This window comes from Anneissia japonica, unplaced genomic scaffold, assembly GCF_011630105.1.
Source record: "Anneissia japonica isolate Jap-2015-1 unplaced genomic scaffold, ASM1163010v1 scaffold16375_len13056_cov106, whole genome shotgun sequence".
In the NCBI taxonomy this organism is placed as follows: domain Eukaryota; kingdom Metazoa; phylum Echinodermata; class Crinoidea; order Comatulida; family Comatulidae; genus Anneissia; species Anneissia japonica.
The window spans coordinates 1-9846 of NW_022736816.1; the positions used below are offsets into that span (position 1 = coordinate 1).

At 34.2% G+C, this 9846-nt stretch overlaps 1 long non-coding RNA gene across 1 annotated transcript in view; it reads right to left on the minus strand.

The window, feature by feature from the left end:
- Positions 1–4525: 4525 nt before the first annotated feature.
- Positions 4526–9846, minus strand: part of LOC117116931 — a 6446-nt gene continuing 1125 nt past the window's right edge. The window contains exon 3 of the long non-coding RNA XR_004446837.1: positions 4526–6934. This is a non-coding gene — a long non-coding RNA (uncharacterized LOC117116931). The remainder of the gene's footprint in view (positions 6935–9846) is intronic.

The following is a 9846-nucleotide window of genomic DNA, read 5'->3' on the forward strand; positions in this document are numbered from 1 at the left end:
GTGAGATACCCTTTACTACATAGGCCTATTTTGAAAAAAGTGATATGTAAAAAGTATGTTTATATTGTGACATTTGTGGAATAATGAATTGAATTGTATTATTTTCTGGAACAGCATGTCAACTTATATTGAAGCTCTGGATGTTTGGTCCACCTTTAAAATGCATGTCAACAACTGTTAAAAAATAAATAATAATAATAATAAATGAATAAAATAAAACTTCGAAAATCCAAAGAATTAGTTTAAGTTATTTATAGGCTTTTATTTATTTATTTGTTTATGGCTTTCTCGGGTTGCTCTTTTCTTGTCTGCTCTTAACTCTTTCTTGTTTGTATCTTCTCTTATTTTCAATGCTACCCCTCATGAAACAAACATTCGTGTTTAAAAGGTTATCCTTTGCTCTCCTCCCCTTGCCTTTTCTTCTTCTTGGTTTCCTTTTGATGTTCTGTCCTTTGGTGCTTGTAAACCTCATTCTTGTTTCCTTCTTCTGATTTTCCTTTTCTGTTTTCAGTTACTTTTTTTGAAAGTTTTTTTTTTATGTTTCTCCTTCTGCGCTTTGCCTTTTTCTTTTAATTTCTTTTTAAATTGATTATGGTGTATAATGTAATTTTTTTTTTTTGTGATGTTTAATTTCCTTTGAAATTGGTTGCTCTTTAGATTTATATATGAAAGAGCAAGAAATTAAAACAAACAAACAAAAAAAGCATGGTTTGTTGGTTTGATATAAGTATAAAGCCTATATATGATGATATGCTCGTTGAATTTTATGTAATGAGACTTTGTATAGCTTTTTTTAAAATCATGTTTTTATTACTTTGTAATTAATTAGTATTTCATATAATTTATAGGCCATGGGCTGGAGGGGGTCACCGTGCACCCCCCTCTCCCACAGTTAAACTTCCTTGGTATCATTTTGTTCCTACGGGCATATAGAACAAAAAAAATTGATGTTAACAAGAAAAATATAGGGATGCATTGTACGTACTCGCGTCATTTGTAATGGTCGTTAGTGTTTTATGGTCAATGCTTTTTTTTGTGGGGGGGGGAGGAGTAACATTTATGCCCATAACCTGTCAATTAAAAATCTCATCAATGTTATTTTGGTAGCAATGTGTAGCATATATGTTTCTTAATCATATGCAATTTAAATAAAATTAATCCGACAATGACTGTATTAACGTCACTAGAGGTCAAAAGGTCATTGACCTTTTTCTAAAATGCAAAATTTTTCATAAAATATCAATAAACTTCTGTGTCATATGTCTAATTTTTAATGTATTTGATACAAATTGTGTTTTTCTTGTAGTTATTAACATATGGAATACAAAAATTGAGGTTAACAAGAAAAAAATTAAAATGCATTATGTACTATTGTCAATGTTTATGATCCGAGAAATTTGTAATCAACAACAGTTTTTGGGGTAGGGAGTAACATTTATGCTCATAACCCTTGATTTAGTCAATGGATTTGTATGATGTTGGTATCAACATTTAGCCTATAGATTGGTCAGTCACTCAAATTTAAAAAAATTTGAAACAGGCAGAAATTGACGTAGCTAGTGGTCAAAGGGTCATTGACCTCCTCAAAAAAGTTGTAAATTTATTCCCAATTCATTCACAAACGTTTACAAATCTACAGTTGTGAGTAGATTTGATACCAATTAGTATTTTCTATTATAAATAAGCATATGGAATATAAAACAATGATATTATCAAGAAAAATGTGTGTATACATACATAAAAATTATAAAAAAAATGAGTAGTTGCATACGAATTTTCCATGAATCGATGAATCCCAAAAAGGAGGGGTGGGGGTTCTCCCCCGGGAAAATTTTGATTCCTAGAAGGCGGGAAATGAGTTTTCCCGACTTCTGAGGTGTCTTTTAATTACTTTAAATTCTTCAAAATTCAAGGTTTCCCCTCTTGAAAATTATTATAATGAATCAGTGAACAAAAGAGAAAAGGGAGGTTCAGGTTCTTCCCGGGAAAATGTTGATTTCTAAATGGTTGGAAATGAGCTTTCCCGACTTCTGAAGTATCTTTTAGTGACTTTAAAAGTTCTTCAAAATTCAAGGTTTTCCCCTGTTCAAAACGGTCATGTAAATTTTTGCCATTGTTATTACAGTAGATAGGCCTTATGTGTGTATACATAGGCCTACACAAAAAATTGAGTAGTTGCATACGATTTTTTTTTCCATGAATCGATGAATCCCAAAAACGGGAAATGAGCTTTCCTAACTTCTGAAATGTATTTTAATGTATTTTAAGTTCTTCAAAATTCAAGGTTTTCCCCTCTTGAAAACAGTCAGGTAAATTTTTCTCATTTTTTATTTTATGTGTGTATGCATACATAAACAAATGAGTAGTTGCATGCGTATTCTTTTTACCATGAATCGATAAATCCCAAAAAGAAAGGGTGGTCCAGGGGTTCTCCCGCCCTCTTGAAAATTTTGATTCCTAGATGGCGGGAAATGAGCTTTCCCGACATTTGAAGTGTGTTTTAATGATTTCCAGCCATCTAGGAATTCTAATTTTCTTATTGTAACAAAAAAAAAAAAAAAAAAAATCAGCTCACAGGTCCTGAAAAGGTAGGTCTAGAATTCTTCTTCTTTTCCTCTTTTTTTTTGTTGTCCAAGGGAGGGGTCAGGACCCATGACCCCCCTCCCCATATCCGCCAATGTGAATTGCGAGAAAATGTAACTCGGTCGGGTCTGGATGAACATTCTCTTTCCCATCCTTCTCCTCCTTCTTCCCTCCTTCTTTTCTTGCATTTTCGATCATACAAAAACCTCCAGACATTATATATTTTTTGCCAAAAAGTGGAGGGGGGGCCAGGCCCCCCGGCCCCCGGTTCCGCCGGCAATGCACAGTACACTGATATGTGTGCACATCTCCATTGACGACACCCCTTCTGTAGACTTACTCTTTTAATAAAGTACAGTTTTTGTGTAGACAACATTTGACACTTTTGACGTGTAAGTTTTGCTTCCTTATTGTTTTCAAGTACAGTACCTGGTTTAATCATATTGTGTAATTTACAGGATATACTGTATACAATTGTATAATCCTGTCTCTAATTGACATGAAACAGAGTAGGCCTGCCTAAACCTAGGGCCTATAGGCCTATTTCCAGTGGCGGATTTAGGAGGGGTGGCGCGTAAGGGGCGTACGTCCCCCCCCCCCTATTTTTTTGCAAAAAAAAAATTATACCCACAGTGTAAGTCTTCTTTTCCTACCAAAAACACCCTAGGAGATTGCTATTCATAAATCCACTTGAAGAGAAATAGAACACTTGTAATTTACTCAATGTTAATACGGTATACAGTAGCGGATTTTGTTGTTTGACGACTTTTTTAACGGATTTTGGATATTAGTTTCCCTTTTTGCTGATTTTGTGAATTTATGCTTAATGTTGCTGAGAAACTTCATCATGGTTTCTAGAAGTGAAATTTCTCTTTTGAAATGGTGTACATTTATGAGCCTTTGCATGTTGTCAAAGTCTATGTTTGAGATGTTCGTAGAAGAGGCAGTAAAACCCACAGCTGTGAGTAGATGAATTATTACTAATTTAATGACACATGTCATAGTTGCATATTGCAGGTACCCTGTATTAAAATTTCTTTTAAAAGATATACACCTATTTTTTAAAAATTTATTTGTTACTGAAAACTACCATGCTAGACAGGAATACTACATTGTATTCTGTACGCCACTTCCCTTTTCATACAATTTACCTTGCCTCCTTATTTCTACACGAGACATTTATCTTCTTCATTCTGTATCTCATTTTACCAACTGGATTTGATCTCACCAACGTGCTCGTATCCTATATTACCCCAGCAATGTCTCTGTACTCACTTATATTGGCATTGTTTTCTTGGAATCCTCTTCCACGTGTGTCACAGCCTATCTGCACTGTCTGCTCGGCTTCTCTCAATTAATTTATGTTTCATGTTAATTGTACCAATGTACCATATTGCATATGTAGGCCTATTATTATAAATCACTGTTATAATACCATGTTTGTAATTGGTTAACTTTTTTGGTAATTACGACCAAGGTAATTCAAAAGAATTCTGTTGAATTGCCTTGTTACAACATATATAAGCCTGAAAATATGGATAAATTGTTATTTTTGATGATGACCCAATAACGAGTTTTAGAGTATGTATTCTTTCGTATCTGAAACTAATCAGTGGACCCTCTGGTTATATACTGTACTGTAGTTGAAAATGAAGTTTTATCATATAGCATATAAGACATATGCCAAATGAGATATTACATTCGATTGTAATTGTATATTAAGATATTGAATTCAGCATCATCGTTATCTGTCCATCTGACTTATATCAGAGTTGGCTTTGAAAATTATACTATTCACAGCACACATGTTCACAAGAGAGCAAATCACTCGCTTTGTGGAGGGGATTCATAATTGTGCATGTAAATTTTTATGAAAAAAAAAAATTTTAAATGATTTATGCGATCATTGTGAAAAGAAGGCTTCATAGGTCAGGGTAGTAGGCATTGCGGCTTCCATTTTAATTTTTTGCCTCAAAATTATGACTCTCAAGACATTTTAGCATCTGTACTGTCTTGATTAGGCCTATACAAATATGCATGTTCCTAATAAATATATCTGATGATGTTTAGAAGCTGTTAAGAGCACATGGTTTACAATTTATGGCAGTATTTTACATTTTTTTTAAATTTAAGTAAAACAGAATATCCATTGCAAAAGTTCATAAATTAAAAATGTTAATGCATCGTCAACCTTAACAAATGTATTTAGCCGTCTTCTCTTATTGACAAACATATCGAATTCGTCAAAAGTGATGTTATAGTCACGGTTATTTATAACTTATCTGACATTAGTATGCCTACACAAGGATTTGATGACATCGAAATATACCAAATTATCGTTACAATATCTTAGTTTTAAAAAAATCTTTGCTAGCAGAATACCGACTAAAACCAATGTTATGCACGTCACTTACTTTCTACTTTCACAGCTAAGACTAGAATAAGGAAATCTAATTATAAGGCGTATATGAAATCACAAAGTAAATGTTAAATCTATGTTTAAAACTGCTGAACTTGAGCCAAATACGTTAACTACTTTAAAACAAAACAATATAGGCATACAGTAAAAGCAAAATATAGGCTAACAGTGAATAGGCCTATTAAAGTTTTAACCTTATCGTTCCAATTTGAGATTAGCGTTATGAACATTATGCAATATTTGCAGTTTTCAGTACAATTGACATACCCAGCCAACAATTTTATGTTATGAAAATTTAGTGGACAAAACAGTTTTTTTTTTTTTTATAGAATCATAAATGTGTATTTAGAACATAATGTTAAGTAACAACGCAACGTTGCTGCAGCCTTGAATTAACGTCATTTTCTGACATTTGTGTTTGCTTGGTATTTCATATTTTTTATTACAATTCATGTTGATGAAATCATAATAATGTATAGCCCTATAAAATACTTATAACGAATTTTGTTCTATCCTATCTATGATTTTTTAGCACAAAATTATTAATGATTCATTAATATTTGTGTAAAACGTAACTATCACGCCACCGCATATACAATAGCTTAATGCCTAATTTATGAGTATGAATATATTCTATTTTAAATACTTGACCCTTTCTCCCAGCATTATTTCTGTATTATTAAATATCGTAAGATAATAGTTGTAACCAAAGATACTAGAAACACAAGAGAGCCTCCACATAAAAGAAACTGTGGCATCGAAATGCATGGTGGAAATGCAAAAAATGGGGTGCCGCGTACGGCTGGATTCTAATTAGCAATTAATTTCCATAATTAGCAGAAAGAGAAGCGCGCTGCGTACGTCGGAATATGCGTATAAAGCCATGACGATTATTCGCTTCACTTTCTTGTGTTTCTAGAACCTTTGTTGCAACATACATAACCTTGGAGGAATAAGTTGTGTCAACCATTGCATGTCAATGCCAGTAAGTTTTAAATAATGCTTAACAATGTACCTCGCAATTCCAGCTTTTATTAAAAGGGCGTTTTTGCTGTTGCGATCTAGAAAACAATAAAAGCATGTTATGTGTATTTACATTTTACTTTCGTTTGTTATATTTGAATTTAACTTAAAGTAAAAGTTGGTAATTGTGGGATCGTTCCCTATTTGTATATTAGTTTACGTACTAATTATCAGAATGTTTCCCTGGTTAAATTTGTTCAAAAATTCATAATTGCCACAAAATATTTTCTGTTAATTTACTTTTCATATGTAATATTATACAATACACTATGTAATGGGCCTACATCTGTGTATTACCAATGTTAACAATGACCATATATTTACATGGTCCAGATTTCAACCATATTTGTTATTGATCCAGATTTAAAATAATATCCGCGTATCTGTCCATTTCATTTAATCTTAAAATGTTGATAAAATCTTGTGATGCAGAACTTGCTTTGATATTACCATTTTCTTCTAGTGCACCAATTAGTAGCCACGGATTATGTTTGTGTTTGTTCTTATGTATTTTAGCCAAGTGACCAATAGTCACAATATCACTCCTTCTCAAACTTTTACCAAATTTTATTAGATTTTGTCGGTAAGGGGAAAATGTTCTGATTTCTACATCTTCAAACTTAAAATTTTCAAAAGTTGGCTTAATTAATCTAATTTTTGATCTTACACCTTCAAGACCACAGATTTTAACAGCCTCCAAAATGATTTCATGTTTTGAACTGTTCGCCTCACCAATCATTTCCATTAATTCAAAAAAATCCCTTACGTCATTGGTGTTTTCTAGCCTATCCTCACCAATTTTTTTCTTAAATTGCCGAAGTAAAACCTTCATCATATCGACACCTTCAAATTCCGTACACCAACCTGATACAACTCTCTGCAAAGTGGCGTAGGCAGCTGGGGAGATTCCTGAAAAATATTTAAAAAATACAAATTCTTAATCGTATACATTATTAAACCCGTAGAGTTTGTGTGTGTTAGAAATATCCACCTAAAATTGTTCTTAAGTAATTTATCTATATACTATTGAACGCTAATAAGAACCAGAGACCTCCTGTCTACGCCGACGCCTTAACCAACTGGGCCATTGAGGCCTTGTTAGGAATTCGAATCCAATTAAAGTCCATGATGCATGGCAAATAACAGCGATCAATATGCCTTTTTTTCTCTCATCCTTTTTTTATTATAAGCATTGACAAGACAGGACCGAAGAAATACTTTATTTGTAAATGAATCCTGATATAATAAAGATAAATTCTAAACCCACGCTATGGGTCGTGACCTAAAAGTGGGTGGCCAAACTTTTGCATTTTGGTCGCGAGCAGTATGTGCTAGTTTACACAGTTGCTGTAACATTTCTAAAGATCTGACGACTTAGGCCTAAATACAGTATTTTAGGTGAACCCTCATTAGAACAATATTAATAATATATGCACACAATGATATCTTATACTTTACAACATACTTGTGTAAATCTAAACATTCCACTGTTTAAAAACATGTATAGACTTAAACTCATGTGACCAATTATAAGAATAGCATTTTTCCCAGATAATCCCCAATCCCTGTACCTAAGCAAATTCAAACAATAATACAACTAAAAGACCGCTTTCCACATGTATTTTGGTTAGGTTGATATAATAGTACCCACAGAGCTAAACTTAATTTAGCTCTGTGGGCACTATTATATCAACCTAACCCAAATAGTACCCACAGAGCTGAATTTATTAGATTTATCAAATTTAAAGACTTAAAATATTTTCTGAAAAAAAGCCGATACTATATTTTCAAGATTTTAGGTCAGCCAGGCTCAGATTTTGAAGTTTCATTCTGGATAATCAATGGTGAATAGGGGTGGGGAAGCCAACCTGAGTTCCCCCCCCCCCTTCCATTGTTTTAAAATAAAAAATAATGGGGAAGAAAATGGAAAATTTTATTCAAATTGAAGTCTGAGACTGCCATTTGCGGCCATCTGAGACTCCCATCTAGGTGCCATAATTATAAAATTTCTAAACTTAGTTCCAATCATGTGGGGCTGAGGTGGGTAGACCCTATATCTGTAAATGTCCCTCTCTCGGCCTTCTCCATTACGAGTTTATGGAGTTGTCATTGATAACAGTAAGCAAAAATCGATGTAATATACCAATGTATAGACAATTTTAAAACATGGCATCAAATTTCGGGGATCTTATAAAAGTCGCTGTGCAATTTACTATCAAACTATTAGATGGGACGCGTCTAGTATGGGAAATCACAACTTTGGTCCCAGAGAAAAAAGTTTGGGAAGCGGGGCTCTAAACCATCTAGCGGTAATACACATCTAGATGTGTATAAGAGACAGTATATATATATTCTAAACCGTAAAGAGAATAAATCTGCGAGTACGGAAAAAGGTTGCCTCAACCAGGATTCGAACCCCTATACCTTGTATGCAGAATAGACATAGACAGCACATACATACTTTATTTCAGTTCTATGAAAAAAAGTGTCTGGCAGGATTCGAACCTGCAACTCTCGCAACCAAGTCAAGTATCATATCCATTAGGCCACAGAGACGTCTATAGGATATAGGCGACTGAAACGCCCACATATAGAGGAGCTGTTGTTTAGCTAAGAAAAGCTTTTTGGCCGTAGATGGGAAGTCAGAGTGAATAATATTCAAATCAAGTTTGCTGCGTAGCACCTAAACACAATATAACCAAATAGATAAATACTGTAATGACAACAGTGCTCAGGAGGAACATGTTGTTATACTGTAATCGTATAGCATATTAACGAAAAGTTACTTTATTTCAGTTGTATAAAATAATTGTCTCTGGCTGGATACGAACCTGCAACCACTCACTGCCAAGGCGATTATTATACCCATTGGACCACAGATACCTTAAGCTTATAGGTCGCATCTTAGAAATCATAGTAAATAATATTAAAATTAAGTTTCCTGCGTACTAGCACCGTAAACACAATACAAACAGATAGATAAATATATAATAATAGTGCTCGAAAAGGAACGACACAGCCCTTCAACGTATAGTTGTCTGTTTCCTGGTTGTATGAACAAACATTAGGGTTGGTGAGCATCGGTTCAAAATACGCAATAATTTGTCCAAAATAAGTTGATGGCGCCAGTGCCTTTCCAATATTAGAGTCGTAGAAAGAACATAGAGATATAATAAGAATACTAGAGCGCTAACTGCAAACAATGTCCAGGGTCCAAGCCTTTTATACTGTATTAATTAATACCGTACGGCGTAACAGAATTTACTATCTGACACATTGCAAAAATAAACTCTAGAGTAGTAGAAGTAATGAAAATATACATGAAAAAGATTTAGAAGCGACTCGACTAAGTACCAGCTTTCAACGATAAACGATCAGCTTTCTTTACAATTCTCGTGAAAAAAAAAACACATGAATAATACTGGTTGAATGCATACGTTTAATAATTTTTATTTGTTTTATTTTATTATATTTTAACTAGTTATCCCGGGCCCCTGCAAGGTCCAGGCCCCGGGGAACTTGATCTGGTCTCCTCGGCCTCTCGGCGCCACTGGTGGAGTGTGGAAAGATTATGCAGCAGTCAAATAAATCAGTACCCGCAAGTATGCCATGAATCATTTAGCTAAGAGATATAAATCAGGGGAACTCTTCTTCACGTTGGCCTGCATGCATTTTCGCCTGTTCTGCAGTGGTAGAGGACGCTACTACTAGTGACTAAATGACCTTACTGGGGGCTCGGGGTGTAACACCTCATGGCCCCACCCACACCCCTCCGGTCCGGTAATACCTCCTAACTTTTTCTCCGGTACGCCACTGACATA